The sequence below is a fragment of the Urocitellus parryii genome, chromosome 11, assembly GCF_045843805.1.
Source record: "Urocitellus parryii isolate mUroPar1 chromosome 11, mUroPar1.hap1, whole genome shotgun sequence".
Lineage (NCBI taxonomy): Eukaryota > Metazoa > Chordata > Mammalia > Rodentia > Sciuridae > Urocitellus > Urocitellus parryii.
In genome coordinates this window covers 95,528,137-95,548,652 of record NC_135541.1, presented here as the reverse complement: position 1 = coordinate 95,548,652, position 20,516 = coordinate 95,528,137, and positions in this window count along the sequence as shown.

Here is a 20,516-nt window from a genome sequence, read left to right as displayed (position 1 = left end):
TGAGACACTGGGTTTGATTCTCAGAACTGCATATAAATAAATGAGTATAACAAAGTTCCATCAACAACTAAAAATAAAATTAAAAGTGGAAATTAAAAAGTGCATGAATAAGAATAAATTATCAATGTTTGGAAGACAATATTATAATGATGCATTTCTTCTGGAATTAATACATAAACTTTATATACTCTTTATAAAATAACAGTAGGATTTGCTTTACAACTTGACACAATTTTAAGTTTTATTTTAGAAAAGTTGAGGCTGAGCAAGGTGGCATATACCTGTAGTCTCAGCTACTCCAAAGACCAACGCAGGAAACTTGCCAGGTCAACACAGACAAGCCTGGATAACTTGGGCAACATAATCAGACTCTGTATCAAATTTTGAAAGTGGAATAATAAGAGAAATGTATCCTAGGCAATATTAAAATATACAGTTTATTTAAAATAATTTGATTTTGATTCAAAAATAGAAAGTCCATCCAAAGAGAAACTTCAGAAATAAATTTATATTGACAAAAAATGTAAATGTTGCAATTCAAATCTGTCAAAAAAAGGATTATTTCTCACATAAACATTTTTTATAAAAATTACCAGAGTATCATTATGATTTTGAGAACCATATGTCAAAAGAAATTCTCAACTTATTAAAACTACTAAATAGGCTAAGAGGACTAAAAATAAAAGCTCAGAACAAAAATTGAACATAAAAATATGCAAAAGAAGCTAGAATATGGTCAAAAATATTTAAAAATAAATCAATTCTAAATGGCATGGAACTTTCCAGAATATACCATATTTAACTGGGCAATATTTATCTTAAAAATGACTACTCCCAGGGCTGTTTTAGAATGACAATTGTGTGAAGTCAATGGATAGAATTCATAAAACCATTCTGTGAATTGATTGGCAACATGTATGTAAGATATTACAAACTCTGTAGTTCCAATTTTAATGACCAATTCCAAGGAAAAGTTAAAACATTCAGATAAAGATAGGACAATGACTACCACAAATATAGTTATTATTGCATTGCTTAATAAATAAGATAAAAAATAATCTAGAAGCCTTCAGTAGAGAGCAACTGAGAAAACTGTTTTGCTTCACATAGATGTTGAAATACTAGAGATTATTAAAAATGATTTTGAACAAATATGTTTGTTAATTCAGGAAATGTTGATGCTATTCTGTTAAGTAAGAAAACAGACTATAAAGCACATGAAATATAATAAATGGAAAACATCTGGAAATATATAGATCAATATGTAATTTTAACAATAACGATTCATATTCTTAGTGTTGCTTGGTCTCATTGTCTATATATTCATTATACATTCCAGCTTAAATTAAATATAAGTCATAAAAGTATCTATACTAATAAGGTAAATTAAATAGGCAAATAAATACTAAGTGAGTTTTCTTTGTACTAAAATTTGCCACCATTAGATACTGAAGTAATGGTATGAAAGGGTGCTAAAAATTTACAGGAAATGAGGATATATGTTCCATCATTAATATCATTGAGTTAAGTTAAAAAGTCAGATAAGGGCCTAAGGTCACATGGAGATTTTAATGGAGTGTATTCTTGATTCAATAGAAATGTCATAGACAAAACATTTGCATCAATGAACTACACATGAATTAAAGATAAGTGAATCAAAAACCTTAATGTACTGATTTGGAGTCATAAAATCTGTATAATTGTTAAATGTTTCATTAATTTACCAAAAGGTTCCTACTTCACGTCTTTTTCTATTACAAATTGGTGGTAGTACGACATGCATTCAGTCTGCACAAAATACAAAATGTTAAGATAATACTTAGAGATCTTTTGAAGGAAGTGAAAAATACATATCATTAGAAAGTATATTCAGCATGAGAAATATTTGTGACTATAGATAAATTTGGAACTAGTATTAAACTTCCAATATACCTGTTATAATAGTAATAATAGTATGTACAATATAACATGGCATAATTTAAATGCTTGAACATGTTATTTCATTTGTAATTCACATATATCTAAGAAATAGATAAATAAAACCCTTATAACTCTTTGTGTACAAATAAAGTGTAGAGAGATAAAGATAAAATATATAATCTTCTGGTTAGACAAGTGGTCAGTAATGGGTTTCAGTCTTCTCAAGGAGATAGTCAGTCATGTAAAAAATACACACACACACACACACACACACACACACACATATATATATATATATATATATATATATATATATATATATATATTGTTTTATATGAACATTAGTTAAAAGAATCAAGGAAATCTATCTTGGAGAAGAGATTATGCTGGATATTGATGGGTTCTAATTTCAGAATACAGTAAATCTTAGATATAATTTTGACACCTTTTAATGGAAAGAAAACGTTTTTTTTTTTTTAGTTTGCTTCTTGCTACTTTGAGAACTAATAATCTTGAGTTCATCTTTAAAATGAACATATTAATCCCACAGTGTGGATTTGATTCTGAACCCAAGAAAGGAACACAAAAGTTACAATATATAGATTAGAAAATGTTTTAAAACTATTAGTTAATTTATCAAATTCAGACTCCATGATTATATTGTAAAATAAAAGTTCTGAAAATAACTATAAGGTTCAGTGATAGAGTATTTTCCTAGCATGTGTATAGGCCCTGGGTTCCACTGTACTGTCAAAATTAGTAAATATATAATTACAGTCTTTGGGACAAATAGCTGCAATAAACTCTGAGCATTTTAGATATTCTGAAAATATAGTATAATTAATAATAATATGCTAATAATAAAATTAACATAATTTTTTGTCTTTGTTGTTCTATGATGTCACTGCCTATTTGATTGTTGAGGTGTATTTTGATAAACTAAATATTTTCTCAGGTTAAAGACAATATATAAGTTCTTAGGAGGTTGACCATCTTCTGGGTACCTGAATTTGAGAACAAATATTAGGTGTTCGGAGTTATTTTAAGACCATCATCAAACCCAAATATTTTATGCTGTTTTTCTTTTCTTTTTTTAGAAATATTTTTCTTGATCTTGGGATTGTATAATTCTTGTGTTACCCTGAATATGTGAGCATTCTCAGTAAAAGCTGGGGTATAATTTTGAAATAGAAGCTGCAAATAGAGACGTCCTAAGAACCGGTGAGGATTCTCCAGATGCCCTGTATTTGGCTCTTTAGAGTTTACAAGCAATGCTTGCTCTACGAAATTTGACTTCAGGTATCACTAGATTTCCAAATCCACAAGGCTAAACTCAAAATCCTTTGAATCACTTGAAGACCACTGGTCTATTGGTTAAAGTCACAGTCTGTCACTTGAAGACCACTGGTCTATTGGTTAAAGTCACAATCTCTGAAATGAAGCAATTTGGCTCCTAAATCTCCTGTAACATTTATTGCCTATGCAAATTTCAATTAATTATTTTATTTCTCAGTCTGTCTCGTTAATTTCATCTGCAAAGTAAAGATTTTTAAATAGTGTATACTTTGAAGTTCATATAGTTTGAAAACAACATGGATAAACATATTTTATAGTCCGAATGATCTCTGAAAACACGTATTGAGTAAATGTTAGCTATTGAGCTGGGGTTATAGCTCAGTGGTAAAGTGTTTGCCTAGCATGGGTGAGGTACTGGGTTTGATTCTCAGCACCACATATAAATAAATAAATTAAGTAAGGGTCCATCAACAACTAAAAATATTTTTTTTAAAAATATTAGCTATTAATAATTGTCCATCTGGATACATTGGTATATTGGGGGCATGATACTCCCTTTAAAACTCTTAGGACATCCAGCTGGCATCTATGTTAGGATTCTCTTGGTAGACATCAAATGTCCTCAGAGCATTTTAGATATTCTGAAAATGTAGCTAATATTAACATAGATTTTTGTCTTTGTTGTCCTACGAAGTCACTTCCCCTTTGCCTGTTGAGTAATATTTTAATCAATTAGTTATTGTCTCAGGTTAAAAGACAAACACAAAATTTTTTCTTTTAATTGTGGATTGCTTTGAACAACTATTGGCAACTATTGTCTAGCAGAGATTGTACTGAGTAGCATTGTGATCCTCAGCTGGTTTAGATTTATGTACTTTTGAGGTTTATGTTGTCATCTTAGACTTCCAATATTGTGTGAAGAAAAGGCAAGATATTAGTTGTTAATCCATTATATGTGAATAATAAAATTATGGAGAGAAAGGGAAAAAACTAGAAGAAAGTTATGAGAAACAGAAAGGGCAGGTACCTCACTCAGGATGAAGGTTGAAGTTTTTAAATCTTGAGTGTATTAGTGGAAAAGGATAGAGTCTAGGAGGACTACAGGCTGGGGAGGATGGCAGGCTGGGATCCTTGGGCAAAGGAATGAAGGGAAAGACACACAGGTTACAGCTTCTGGTAACTACATAAACTATACTGCATGTCACATATTTCTTCTCAGTACTAGCACTCTGTTATAATATCAGAGAAATATGACAAATAATTATAAAAGACACACAAAGACAGGTGAATCTTTGAAGTGTTTCTGCTTTAAGAATACATATGAACAATCCTAATTTATAATTTATGTATCAATTTATTGTTTGGAATTTAAAGTATTTTCCCCTAGAAAGACTGTTTTAAATTGAAGTTGTGTTCCCATATAACCACCAAATATCTATAACATAAAATAACATCTATTGGATACTGCTGAAAGTATAATTTTCTATCAGTGTATAAAAAGCTTTGGATAAGATTTGCCTTGATTCCTGATTAAAGAAAAGTAAAACACTTATTAAATCATGAATAGAAGATAATTCCTTAAAATGATATAGGAACTTAACAGTGAAATAAGCATTAAGAGAAATTTAACATCCTTACTTACAATCAGAATGAGTTGAGGAAGTGTGACATCAGTATTCTGGAATTTCTAGCCTTTGCAATCAGAATCAAAGGAAATTATAAGCATTAAATAAGAAGAGACAAATTATTTTTATTTGTATATTATATAATGAATATCAGGAATAACCAAGGAAATGAATAAAAATGTTTTTTTTAGAAATAATAAGTTATAAAATGTAGAGAGATTAAAAGCAAGCATACAAAATCCATTTCACTATAGAACAGAAGTAATCATATGGACTATAATAAAATATATTACATTCATAATAGCAAAACAAATATAATTATTGACATCAAAGACAGTTTGAGGATCTATATGAAGAATACCATAAAATTTGACTGAATGAGATTTAATAAACGTATATAAGCATTTCTTTTTTAAAATGTAAATTTTCTCAGCTAATTTCTGTAATTTTATGTAATTCTCATCACAATTGAATAATTTTTTAAGAAGCAGGGTGATGATTAAATAATTCCAAATCTTATTTCCAATGCAGAAGAACCTACATATAGATTGCAAGGCCAATTAAATGGTGAAAGGGAGTCTTTTAAAAATAATGCTGGAACAAAAGAACATCCATATGGAAAAAATATACACCTCACATTATACACAAAATTTGACTGAAAATGAACTAAAACATAAATATGTACATTTTTTTGAAAAAGGAAAATCTTTGGGGCCTTACATTAAGGGAAAATATTTTTAGAATAACACCAAAAGCAAAAGCCATTAATGAAAAAGTAGATAAAATATATTTTATTACAAGTTCACACTCCGTAAAGGACATTATCAAGAGAATAAAAAGATAGGCCTCAGACTGGGAGAAAATACTTTTGAATCTGATGTTATACAACAAATTTGTACCTCGAATATATTTTTTAAAGTTTTCAAACTGACATAATAAGACATTTATAAATTACTTTGCAAAATGGCTAGAATATTGTATAGATTCTTCACAAAAGATAATATGTGGATTGAAAATGAGTCCAAGGAAAGAAGTCCAACACCATTAGTCATAAGGGAAATGCAAATTAAACATACAAAGGGCAGAGTGAAAAAATCCTTTGATATGTTGGATTGTTCTGTATACTGAATATAGCATTGGTTACCAGATTTTATGTCTAAATCTCATAGAACTGTGTACCAAAAAAGGAAATTCTTTTTATTTTAAGTTTTAGTGCTTCAATTATAACAAATATATGGCTAAATGAATAAAAAATATAATTCTGCCCAATATGTCCTGGAAAAAACTCAACAAGTTATTTGAAAAAGCTAGACTCCAGAATCAAAATATCCTTAAAAATTTGACATGTCATATAGATGAATTTTCAAGTGGGAAAAGATATATGAATGAACAAATGGATTACAATGTGGGGTAAAATACCCCATTTCAAAATAAAAATTATTTCCATCTGAATCCTGGTTTTATTCAATTAATTAATTAATTTAGTACCAGGGTTTGAGCCTGTGGCACTTTATCACTGAGCCACATCCCAGTCCTTTTTATTTATTTATTTTTTTTGAGACAGAATCTCACTAAGTTAACTAGGGCCTCACTAAATATCTGAGGCTAACCTTAAACTTGTGATCCTCCTCACTAGCCTTGTGAGTTGCTGGGATTACAGGCATGTGCCATCACTCCTGACTTAAATCCTGTTTTTAAAACAAACCGCCTAAAAAGAAGGTCTAGAAAATATTTTCTTTTTTCTTTTTCTTTTCTTTTGAGTACTGGGGATTGAACCCAGGAGCATCTAACCACTAAGCTACATCCCCAGAAATTTTTACTTTTTGTTTTGAGATAGGGTTTTACGTTGCTTAGGGCCTAAGTTGCTGAGGTTGGCTTTGAACTCATGGTCCTCCTGTCTCAGTCTCCAGAGTCACTGGGATTATTGGCATGTGCCACTGCACCTGGCTGGAAAATATTTTCATATTATTAATCAGAAGGAAAGAAATTTGTTAGCATAACACCAAAGGTATGACTCATAAAGTAAAGCTAGTAGGTTTGAATACATAAAAATTCTTAAAAATATAAACTGTAAAAGGCAAATGATGAACTAGGAAAAAATACATTATTATGTAAAGAGCATTTTTACTGCCAGCCTTAGTGTTTCAGGACTTGCTAATTTTAATACTGCTTCTGCCCAACTCCAAGGACAGGTAAATCTAGCAAATAGGAAATAATTCCCCCCAAATCATTCAGGAGCTATCAGGAAAACAAAACAAATATTGTTTTGTTTTGTTTGTTTGTTTTGTTGTTGTTTTGTTTTTTTAGTGGATATTAACCCTTTATTTTTCCATATGAGTATATCAATGATTATTAATTGCAACTAAAGTCACAAATATATGCAATAAAAAATGAAATGTAATTCAAAAAGCTCAAGTGAAAAAAATATTAGATAAAACAAAACATACACTTATCCATATAAGTGATAAGTCCAGAGTGATTATCTAATATGTATGTACCCAGCCACCAAATGCTATGTCCTAGACACTGCTTTTCTACATCTTGTCTCTAGCTGACACCCTCTTGTATTCTCTCCCATATGGTCCCAGATATTTCATGGAAACAGCAGCTTTAGGTTTACATTACAACATACTTATTGTAGTATATGGCTTTTTAAAAAACAAAATTGTCAATTTCTTCTCATGATTGGGGAATTCCTACATCAGACTTAAGTTGCAAATACTGAACCTGATCCCAGACTCTGTCTCACTGTTATCATGTGCCAATCATCATTCTATTATGAACCATGTCTAGTAGTCATGTGGCTTAACCCCAGTCACAGATTTTCATTTTAATTTATGTTTGGTCTCAGAGATCTTGTTCTTGTTTTAAACATTCCTTAAGTTTTTTCTCCAAGTATTTTACTTCTAATATTTATGTACTTGAAGCAAACTATGAGGAATCTTAGAGTACAAACTTCTAATTTGTCTTTAGCTAGAAGCATAAGCTGAACCTGGGAGAAATGAGCCCCAGTATCCAGGGAGCCCCAGTATCCATATTCTTAATATTGTATAGAAAAGATATTAATTGGTATGAGAAGTATTTGAGATCCACATCTGATTTAGTGGCCAAATAAAGTATAAGAAATCAGTTAACTTTGAATTTTGGATAAATAATGGATGATATTTTAGTATATTTCAAATATTGCATGGGGGATCCTTTTAACAAACAAACAAAAGACTTCTTTTTTCTTTTAACTGGCATTAAATTTTGGCTGTATTTCCTGTATTTTTATTTACTAAATACAACAAATTTAAGTTATGCACAAGAAATCATTTCATAATTAAAATGGTGTATCCTTAGGATCATTGTTTCAGGAATCTGAAGGTTTTAATCCTAAAATGGTAGGAATTAAAAGTCTCTATCTCCTAGGATTGTGTGAAGATTAGATAAATTCTGAATGTAAAACATTGAACATAGTGTTTGACCCAGAGTGCAGTTTCTGAAATGAAAACTAATTATTGGTGCATCAAATACTAAATTTATTGAAACTGAAAATAAATCAAGTAAAACAGATCGATGCAAACTAATGACTTCCAGAAAAATGTATAAGATGATTGGACTTTAAAGGTGGCTGGTGAAGAAATAAGAGAAGCTACAAAAAAAAACTTCTTATTTGATCCAGTTGTGTAATAGGAAGTCATGGTAAATTTATAGACTAATCACTGGATACAGAAGAGCCAAAGAAGTGACATTTTGACAGGTTTTCTGGGATCATACCATAAAATAAGTTTGCAAGGGGAGGGGAAAGGCAGATAATAAAGCACACTGAAAGGCAGGCAGAAGAGTGTGGATTTAATGGCATACATCCGAGGAAGCCTTTTTCAATTTTTGACCAAGGAAGTAAAATGATCAAATTGGCCCCTTACAAAATTAGTCTGTCAAAAGTATGCAAGATGGATTGGAGGGGAGAGAAACTTATCAGAGAGCTCAGTTATGAGGCTATTGTAGTAATCTAGCTTCAAAGCAGGAAGGACCTAGATTAATTGGTGGCATGAGGGTAGCAAAGGAGTGAGCAAGTCTGAAAGACATGTGAAAGAAATAAAACAGTTCCTATGACAAAATTCTGTTCTTCCAAGTGATGTAATTGGATAGTCTCCTCACAGCCCTCACAGAGTGTCAGTGATCCTGTCGCTGTTCCATGATGTCTGCATCCCTGGCAGCACTTGTAAGGCACATGTGGCTCCCAGAGACCCCTCGTTAATCCTAACACACCACTTCTATCTCCCCAGGCTTTATTTCAGGACTCTCCAGCACCCTTGCAGGGACAGCACCTGCTGGCCTCTGAGCACAGTCTCTCTGCAGCAGCCTTCCATTTTCCCACTCCTCTAAATTCATTTTGCTCAGCTCAAGTCTCACCTTCTACATAAGGCCACTCTGAGCAGCAGGGATGTAGGAAAGGGAGAGATGGAGGCTGGAGAGTCAGCAGGGCCCGCCTGTGTGGCTCCATGGAGACACTAGGCTCTCCACACAAGAAAAAAAGGAGAGGAGAGGGAGGGAGGTGGGAGCGAGCCCAAAGTCCTGTGTTCTTATCTGTTAGAACAGTTCAGCAATGAAGGCAGGTCGGGAGGTCAGTTACCACACCAAGGTAAGAACATGGTGCTGGGTGAAGCAAAGCTTTACAACAGATTCTATCTACACTGCCTTCAGGCCATAACAGGCTACTATGGATGCTCTGGTTGATTCCAACTCGGACATGCCCCATTTCTTCTCTGATTTTCACTTCCACATGTTTTAATATGCAATATATGCATTGTTTTTAAATTTCCCTTGCTTAAATAAATAAACCAATCTCTTCACAGTCTTATATTTACTTGTTATCCCCAAAATGACAGACACAGGACCAGATATACAGCAGGTCATTTTTTAAGCTAAAAATTATTTAAGACACCTATTTTTAAAGATAACAACTTGTTGCAGTATAAATCAGCAAAAAGAAGCAACATTTTTTCATTAAGCAGACCATTAAAATAACTGCACTAAACATGAAGACACCCGAGTCACTTTTTCAGTGCATGCACACAGCCATCAGTACAACTCCAATACTTAGTCCACATCACATGTTAAAGCAAGTGTGTCTGAAAACATGTAACACATTTCCTTCCCAGCCATTCCAGTTTATATTTTCTATTGCACAGACAATGCTCACTAGGGGGAAAAATAAATCCTACCATAATTTGTTATTTCATTCATTTAATTTTATACACTATTTTTACAGTTCTAACCTAAGACACAATAAAGTTACAGAGAATTATGAATTATGTGAAAAATTAAACTGTACTTGATATGATTTTCAGTACTTGAGGCTATATAAAGCTGACACAAACACTAATATTAAGCTTAGTTTTGTACTTTTAACATTTTTTTCAATTAATATAATGTATCCTCTCTAAATATCCAGTTTCCTGGACAGAACTTCAAAAGACAAGCAAAACTAGTTTGCTGATTCTTCTTCTGCTCAATTACTAGTCCTCTCAGCAAAATTTGAGCAAAACTGAAAACTTTTATCTGCTTAAATAGGGGAAGGCCCCACAGAAAAGCTCTGTATATCACTCAATGAATTAACTCAATGAATCACTCAATGAATTAACATCCTACAGTGAAACACACAGAACATTGTCAACTACACACACTGCATATTAAGAGCTTCTTAAAACCACAACTTGTGAAACACAAGAAAATTTTCATATTCCAACTTCTACACCGTGAATAGGTCAGTAAGCCAGGCAATGGCTCCACACGCTATTTTTGTTGCCATTGCTATTACTGATCAAGAGTGTATAAGAGCTCATTGTCAGTCTAGAACACAGAAATACTTCAGCAAAAAATAAAATCAATTTAAAACTTCAGTTACTCAGTCATCTTTATGCATAAATATTATAACAACAATGTGCAAAAATATATAAGGAAACTACTCCTGTGCAGCTTGGTTGGGTGAAATGTGTACAGATGTTTCCTATATTATAGGTTATATACATAAGTCAAATTTCCTGTATAAAACTAAATTTGGGAGTTGGGGAGGAGACATTTGAATATTAATTTATTTTTAAAGATGCAGATAGGACTTTGTGCAATGTATTTTTGTAAATGTTTTTCAAAATATTTGTCTTTGGTAGTGTTTCTTTTGCTGCCACCAAATTGGTAAGATGCTATTGAGATGTTTAGAGAGTTTAAATTTTTAAAAGTGCACCTGATATCTCAGATGAATAATAAACAGTATATTTCTTTTCTCAAAAAAACTATATAAGGAATCTACTATTCTTTGTGAACTTTAATTATCAACTCTTTTAACCACCCCCAAAGACATTTCTACTATTTAGGCAACATAACAAAGACAAAAATTAAGCAAAATTCTGGCCCAAATGGTCTCCCCCCCAAAAGGGAAAGATCCATTCACAAAGGATACAAAAACTCAAAGTAGATGTGTTACTGAATGAAATCCACAACTTTTAACACTAACCCTAAGATTAGATTTCCTTTAAGGAATAAATGCCTGCAAAAGCATTTGGTATTGAAGAAGATATGGAAAACAAGAACATGGTGACCAGGAAGGGGCAGGTTTTGTCCATGACCTGTTTTGTCCTGTAAACAATAATTATCTGAATAATTCTAAAAGCAGCACCTCGGAAGATGGCGGCGGGGAATGAGTGAGCCGCTCTGTGCTCCGCGCCACCGCCACCGCAGCGTATGTTGCTGCTTCTTAAAAGAAGAAGTAAAGATCATTAAAGGAGATCTGTCGACAAGGATTCAGCACCGTGTCAAGAAAAGGGCCTAGATGGAGTGAATCCGCCATGACTTCAGCGCGAGCAGTAAGGCTGCAGCCCCCGAGCTGCCTGGCTCCCTGGGCCCCTTCTCATTCCCCTCTCCGCCTCTCCGCTTCGCTTCTCCCCCGCCATCTCTCCTCCCACGCTCACTCCCTAAATCTAGATCTCAATCTCTTTCCCCCACCCCACCCGCTCTCTCGCGTGCCCAGTACCCGGCCCGCACGGGCCCCGAGGCGCTGCCTCCCCTCCCCCAGCCCGCACCCCCTCCACGGGGGTCCTGAAGTCCACAGCTTTGCCGCCGCCGCCGCCGCCGCCGCCGCCGCCGCTGCAGCCACCGCCGCTGCCGCCACCGCTTTCCGCGGAGCACCTTAGAACAGACTCTTAACCGCGAGAGTGAGCTGCCGAGTAAAATGGAACAGCTGATAAGATGAGTGACAATTTAAAATCTAAATGATCCAACATGGCGGCGGACGCGGAGAGATCAAGTCTCTAACCCCTTCAGCTGCACGGGCACAGGGAGAAGTAAACTGTCAAAATACTGTTCGCTCAGGACCACTAGGCACGGTTGAGCTGAAGTGGACCCCGGGCGAACGGTCTAGCCTTCTCAGAACACACTGAGCCCGAATTGGCTGCATTCTAGCTCAGGTTCGCCTGCTTTATGTGACTCAACACTAATGATCCCACTGAAATAACTAGTCGGCCCGCCTGAACTCAAAGAGGTAAAAGCCAACTGAGCACCACAGCCAGACCCAGGGAATCAGGAGTGACGCAGGACTAGCGGCGCAGGACTCCCAGCTATCGCTATCACCAGTGCTGACAACAGGTCCCTTGCACCAGCTATCAGGGGAGTTGCTGCTACCTGAGGGCAAACAAATTCGCTGGGGGCCCTCAGCCCCAAGCCCTACAAACTTAGGGTCTGAGGGAGGCAAACAGAAAGGGTGTGCCCAGGCACCCATGAAAACAGGGCTCCCAGGAGCAGCAGACCTGGCGTGTAGTCAGTATTGTGGTGAGTGTCACAGGTGAGCGGGGCCTGGCTTGAGGAACCACAAGAGAAGGCCCTAGGCACTCAGGATTAGAGACCCACACAGTCTGGGAAGAAGAGCTGAGGCACAGTGATTGGTTCCCAACTATCAAGAAGAGAAGCCTGGCCCAGTGGGCATAGCTCCACCAACTGGATGAGAAGTTAATCGAGCTATATGACTGCATTTATTATTATTATTATTTTTTTAATGATTATTATTAGTATTTTTTTTATTTTTATTTTTTTATTTTATTTTCACTTTTTGTTGTTGATGTAGTTGTTGTTCTTTAACGTTCTTATTAATGGTTTCAATTTTTTTAAATTCTTTTTATTATATTAGTATTACTATTATTTTTTAAACTTTAATTTCCATTTTTTTACTATCATTATAAAATTTTTTCTTTTCTTTTTTTTTGGTTTTAAATTTTTATTTTTTTTCGTTTCTTCTTTCTTTCTTTTCACTTTTTTTTTTCTTTTGTCTTCTCACTTCTTTTCAATTTTCCTATTCCCCCTTCCTTGAATTCTACCTGCCTACACTCATTCTCTTTAGTGACTTCTTCCCTCCCCTTCTAATATCTCTCCTCCCCAGTGCCTGCAAGCTAGGCAAACCTGCAACCCACGGGCGGGTCAGGTCCAGCTACCTGCCGAGTGACAGAACAGCTACACGTGTCTGCAGGGAACTCGGACAGGACCCAAAAGTAGGACAGGGCCAGTGGCTTGCTGAGGGGCGGAACCGACCCCTCCCCCAGTGCCTGCAAGCTAGGCGAACCTTCGACCCATCGGGAGGTTAGGCCCAGCAACCTGCGGAGTGACAGAGGTGCCCCTCGTGCCTGCTGGGTAGGTGGACCTTTGACCGACCACTAGGACAGGTCCGGCGGACGGCTGAGGGCTAGGCCCGTCCCCTCCCCCCAGTGTCTGCAGGTAGGCGGGACTGTGAACACCAGCAGAGCGGGCCCAAAGCCTGCTGAGGGACGGAACCGGCCCCTCCCCCAGTGCCTGCAAGCTAGGCGAACCTGCAACCCATCGGGAGGTTAGGCCCAGCAACCTATGGAGTGACACAGGTGCCCCTGGCGCCTGCTGGGTAGGTGGACCTTTGACCGACCAGCAAAGCAGACCTAGGGCCTGCCAGCATGGTAGACGGATCACACTAATTGGAGGAGGATCACAGCCACTACCTGCCCTGCAAGGGTGATTTTTCAACTATACAAGAGCAATATAATTAAATAGAGGGGGAAAATATCAAAGACACAACAATTTCACCAAGCAGAAAGAAACGCCAGCAGTATGAAATGACAAGGAAAGAAAGGACCACAGGCAATGCAGGTCAACTCAACTTTAGAAGAGGTAATAGCTGCAACAGATGGAATGTCAGATAGAGAGCTCAGGACATACATGCTTCAGATGATCTGGAGTCTCAAGGAAGACATGAGACAGCAAAATCAGACAATGAAAGATCATATTGACAAACAAATCCAGGAAGTAAAAGATCAATTTCACAGGGAGATAGAGGTAATAAAAAACAAACAAATAGAAATACTAGAGATGCAGGAAACAATAAACCAACTTAAAAACTCAATTGAGAATACTACCAGCAGAGTGGATCACTTATAAGATAGAACATCAGACAATGAAGACAGAGTATTTCAACTTGAAAAGAACATAGATAGCTCAGCAAGTCTACTAAGAAACCATGAGCAGAACATTCAAGAGCTATGGGATAATATCAAAAGACCAAACTTAAGAGTCATTGGGATACAGGAAGGCACAGAGCTCCAAACCAAAGGATTAAGCAATCTATTCAGTGAAATAATACAAGAAAACTTCCCAGACTTGAAGAATGAGACAGAATCCCAAATCCTAGAAGCCTACAGGACGCCGAATGTGCAAAATCATAAGAGATCCACACCTAGACACATTATAATGAAGATGTTCAACATACAGAATAAGGAGAGAATTTTAAAAGCTACAAGGGAAAGGAAGCAGATTACATTTAGGGGTAAACCAATCAGGATAACAGCTGATCTCTCAACACAGACTCTAAAAGCTAGAAGAACCTGGAATAACATATTTCAAACGCTTAAAGAAAATGGATTCCAACCAAGAATCGTGTATCCGGCGAAATTAAGCTTCAGATTAGAAGATGAAATTAAAACCTTCCACGATAAACAAAAGTTAAAAGAATTCGCAGCTAGAAAACCATCTCTTCAAAAAATCCTTGGCAAAACATTACAGGAAGAGGAAATGGAAAATAACATTGATAACCAACAATGGGAGGTAGGACAGTAAAGGGGTGAAAGTAGTCAAAGAGGATAACAAATCAGGTTTAGTAACATCAATAAACAAATATGGATAGAAGAACAAACCATATCTCAATAATAACCCTAAATGTTAATGGCTTAAACTCACCAATTAAGAGACACAGGCTAGTAGAATGGGTCACAAAACAAGACCCAACAATATGCTGTCTACAGGAGACGCATTTGATAGGAAAAGATGTACATAGACTGAAGGTGAAAGGTTGGGAAAAATCATATCACTCATATGGACCACGGAAAAAAGCAGGAGTGTCCATACTCATATCTAATAAAATAGATTTCAAGCCAAAGCTAATCAAAAGGGATAAAGAAGGACACTTCATACTGCTCAAGGGAACCATACACCAACAAGACATTACAATCATAAATATATATGCCCCAAACAATGGTGCAGCCGTGTTCATCAAGCAAACTCTTCTCAAGTTCAAGAGTCTAATAGACCACCATACAATAATCATGGGAGACTTCAACACACCTCTCTCACCACTGGACAGATCTTCCAAACAAAAGTTAAATAAGGAAACTATAGAACTCAATAACACAATTAACAACCTAGACTTAATTGACATATATAGACTATACCACCCAACATCAAGTTGCTACACTTTTTTCTCAGCAGCACATGGAACCTTCTCAAAAATAGACCATATACTATGTCACAGGGCAACTCTTAGACTATACAAAGAGGTAGAGATAATACCATGCATCCTGTCTGATCATAATGGAATGCAACTGAAAATCAATGATAAAAGAAGAAAGGAAAAATCAAGCATCACCTGGAGAATGAACAATAGGTTGCTGAGTGATCAATGGGTTTTAGAAGACATCAAGGAGGAAATTAAAAAATTCCTAGAGTTAAATGAAAACACAGACACAACATATCGGAATCTATGGGACACATTGAAAGCAGTTCTAAGAGGAAAATTCATTGCTTGGAGTTCATTCCTCAAAAAAAGAAAAAACCAACAAATAAATGATCTCATACTTCATCTCAAAATCCTAGAAAAAGAAGAGCAAAACAACAGCAAAAGAAGTAGAAGGCAAGAAATAATTAAAATCAGAGCTGAAATTAATGAAATTGAAATAAAAGAAACAATTGAAAAAATTGACAAAACTAAAAGCTGGTTCTTTGAAAAAATAAATAAAATTGACAGACCCTTAGCCATGCTAACGAAGAGAAGAAGAGAGAGAACCCAAATTACTAGCATACGGGATGAAAAAGGCAATATCACAACAGACACTTCAGAAATACAGAAGACAATAAGAAAGTACTTTGAATCCTTATACTCCAATAAAATAGAAGATAGTGAAGGCATAGATAAATTCCTTGACTCTTATGATCTGCCCAGATTGAGCCAGGAGGATATAGACAACCTAAACAGACCAATAACAATAGAGGAAATAGAAGAAACCATCAAAAGACTACCAACTAAGAAAAGCCCAGGACAGGATGGGTATACAGCAGAGTTTTACAAAACCTTTAAAGAGGAACTAACACCAATACTTTTCAAGCTATTTCAGGAAATAGAAAAAGAGGGAGAACTTCCAAATTCATTCTATGAGGCCAACATCACCCTGATTCCGAAACCAGACAAAGACACTTCAAAGAAAGAAAACTACAGACCAATATCTCTAATGAACCTTGATGCAAAAATCCTCAATAAAATTCTGGCGAATCGGATTCAAATACATATCAAAAAAATTATACACCATGATCAAGTAGGATTCATCCCTGGTATGCAAGGTTAGTTCAATATACGGAAATCAATAAATGTTATCCACCACATCAATAGACTTAAAAACAAGAACCATATGATCATCTCGATAGATGCAGAAAAAGCTTTCGACAAAGTACAGCATCCCTTTATGTTAAAAACTCTAGAAAAATTAGGGATAACTGGATCATACCTCAACATTGTAAAAGCAATCTATGATAAGCCACAGGCCAGCATCATTCTGAATGGAGAAAAATTGAAGGCATTCCCTCTAAGATCTGGTACAAGACAGGGATGCCCTCTCTCACCACTTCTGTTCAACATAGTCCTTGAAACACTGGCCAGAGCAATTAGGCAGACGAAAGAAATTAAAGGCATAAAAATAGGAAAAGAAGAACTTAAATTATCACTATTTGCAGATGATATGATTCTATACCTAGCAGACCCAAAAGGGTCCACAAAGAAGCTATTAGAGCTAATAAATGAATTCAGCAAAGTGGCAGGATATAAGATCAACACGCATAAATCAAAGGCATTCCTGTATATGAGCGACAAATCCTCTGAAATGGAAATGAGGACAACTACTCCATTCACAATATCCCCCCAAAAAATAAAATACTTGGGAATCAACCTAACAAAAGAGGTGAAAGATTTATACAATGAAAATTACAGAACCCTAAAGAAAGACATAGAAGAAGACCTTAGAAGATGGAAAAATATACCCTGCTCATGGATAGGCAGAACTAACATCATCAAAATGGCGATATTACCAAAAGTCCTATATAAGTTCAATGCAATGCCAATCAAAATCCCAACAGCATATCTTGTAGAAATCGATAAAAGAATCATGAAATTCATATGGAATAATAAAAGACCCAGAATAGCAAAAACAATACTAAGCAGGAAGTGTGAATCAGGTGGTATAGCGATACCAGACTTCAAACTATACTACAGAGCAATAGTAACAAAAACAGCATGGTACTGGTACCAAAACAGGCGGGTGGACCAATGGTACAGAATAGAGGACACAGTAACCAATCCACAAAACTACTACTATCTTATTTTTGATAAAGGGGCTAAAAGCATGCAATGGAGGAAGGATAGCATCTTCAACAAATGGTGCTGGGAAAACTGGAAATCCATTTGCACCAAAATGAATCTGAATCCCTATCTCTCGCCGTGCACAAAAGTTAACTCAAAATGGATCAAGGAGCTTGATATTAAATCAGAGACATGGCATCTGATAGAAGAAAAAGTTGGTTATGATCTACATGCTGTGGGATCGGGCTCCAAATTCCTCAATAGGACACCCATAGCGCTAGAGTTAACAAATAGAATCAACAAATGGGACTTACTCAAACTAAAAAGTTTTTTCTCAGCAAAAGAAACAATAAGAGAGATAAACAGGGAGCCTACATCCTGGGAACAAATCTTTACTCCACACACTTCAGATAGAGCCCTAATAACCAGAATATACAAAGAACTCAAAAAATTAGACAATAAGATAACAAATAACCCAATCAATAAATGGGCCAAGGACCTGAACAGACACTTCTCAGAGGAGGACACACAATCAATCAACAAGTACATGAAAAAATGCTCACCATCGCTAGCAGTCAGAGAAATGCAAATCAAAACTACCCTAAGATACCATCTCACTCCAGTAAGACTGGCAGCCATTAGGAAGTCAAACAACAATAAGTGCTGGAGAGGATGCGGGGAAAAGGGCACTCTTGTTCATTGCTGGTGGGACTGCAAATTGGTGCAGCCAATTTGGAAAGCAGTATGGAGATTTCTCGGAAAGCTGGGAATGGAACCACCATTCGACCCAGCTATTCCCCTTCTCGGTCTATTCCCTAAAGCCCTAACAAGAGCATGCTACAGGGACACTGCTACATCGATGTTCATAGCAGCTCAATTCACGATAGCAAGACTGTGGAACCAGCCTAGATGCCCTTCAATAGATGAATGGATAAAAAAATGTGGCATTTATATACTATGGAGTATTATTCTGCATTAAAAAATGACAAAATCATAGAATTTGCAGGGAAATGGATGGCATTAGAGCAGATTATGCTAAGTGAAGCTAGTCAATCTTTAAAAAAAAATACCAAATGACTCCTTTGATATAAGGGGAGTAAACAAGGACAGGGTAGGGACGAAGAGCTTGAGAAGAAGATTTACATTAAACAGGGATGAGAGGTGGGAGGGAAAGGGAGTGAGAAGGGAAATTGCATGGAAATGGAAGGCTATCCTCAGGGATATACAAAATGTCATATAAGAGGAAAGGAGGGGTAAGACAAGATAATACAAATGGAAGAAATGATTTACAGTAGAAGGGGTAGAGAGAGAAAAGGGGAGGGGAGGGGAGGGGAGGGGAGGGGGGATAGTAGAGAATAGGACAGACATCAGAATACATCAGACACTAGAAAGGCAATATGTCAATCAATGGAAGGGAAACTGATGTGATACAGCAATTTGTATACGGGGTAAAAGGGGGAGTTCATAATCCACGTGAATCAAACCGTGTAATATGATGTATTAAGAACTATGTAATGTTATGAATGACCAATAAAAAAAATAAAAAATAAAAAATAAAAGCAGCACCTCCTTTAGTAGAAACACATCTTTATACTAATCAACAAAACCATGTCACTGAACCAGCACTGATGTGTAAATGCAAGTTACAGCAGTTGCACACCATTATTTTTAGTAGTGCTCAAAAGAAGACTAAAATGCAAAATGTAGGGCTGTTGGTTTTCAATATAAAAACAAAACAAAAAATAGTAAGGTGATCGCCATATCACATCTATAGTCCTCCAACTATAAAAACAACTCTTCATGAAAGTGAGTGGTCAATTTTAAAACACACACAACTAGATTCAAAATCAAGCAATACAGATTCAAGAAACATTTCAACTACTACTTTTTTTAACAACAAAAAACTTATTTAAAAAAATTTAAAAATCTAGTTTTATCATTTTAGAACTACCAACCTAAGATATTCAAGGTTCTCTTAAATATCTTTGGAGGCTTGATGAGAGTAATTTGACACTCTGAACCCTGAAATTATTCCAAAAGCCACTAACCAGATGAGTGACATATTAACAATTACTTCAAACTAGGCAGTAATGAGTACATTTTATTTCTTCTGCTCTTTGCTATACACTGATGCAGAGAATAACAAATTAAAACTGTGACTGAACGCAACATCATTTACACCTAAGTAACAGCCACAGTTTGTGTTTTCCCTGACTACTGGTATTTTTGACTATGACAAAATGAAATAAATTTAAAAAGTTATTTTGTGGAAAGAAGTTAAAAAGTACTTTTAGTAGCTTGGAAGCAGGACAGTCCTTTAGAAATTAACTACATTTGATCAACTGTCATACAAATGCTCACGATTTGCACCATTACAATTAACTATTTTAAAATTTTTTTGAAATTTTTTTCTGACATTTTTGTCTATTGAATTATCTTTGGAAATAGTTTCTAGAGTTATGAACTATAAAATAGTTGCGATACCTTGTTTTATATCTTTCTTATATTTCTATATTGAAATTTGTATATATTCAGATATACATATCTTTTCCAAATTTACTTGAGTGTCTGCTTAGGAAATAGCTTTTTCTGTGCTATTGGTTAAATGTGTAATGTTGAATTCTTTTCCAGATTGTGTCTGTATTATAGTTTCCTGTGTCTTATCTGTGACTCATGAGTTGTAATAGTTTGCACTGTAAAGTAACAATTTTCTGTGTCAGTGTTGTGAGAATAGAGTCATGTTAGTGAAATAGTGACATAGGCTGTAGAGCATCTGAAAT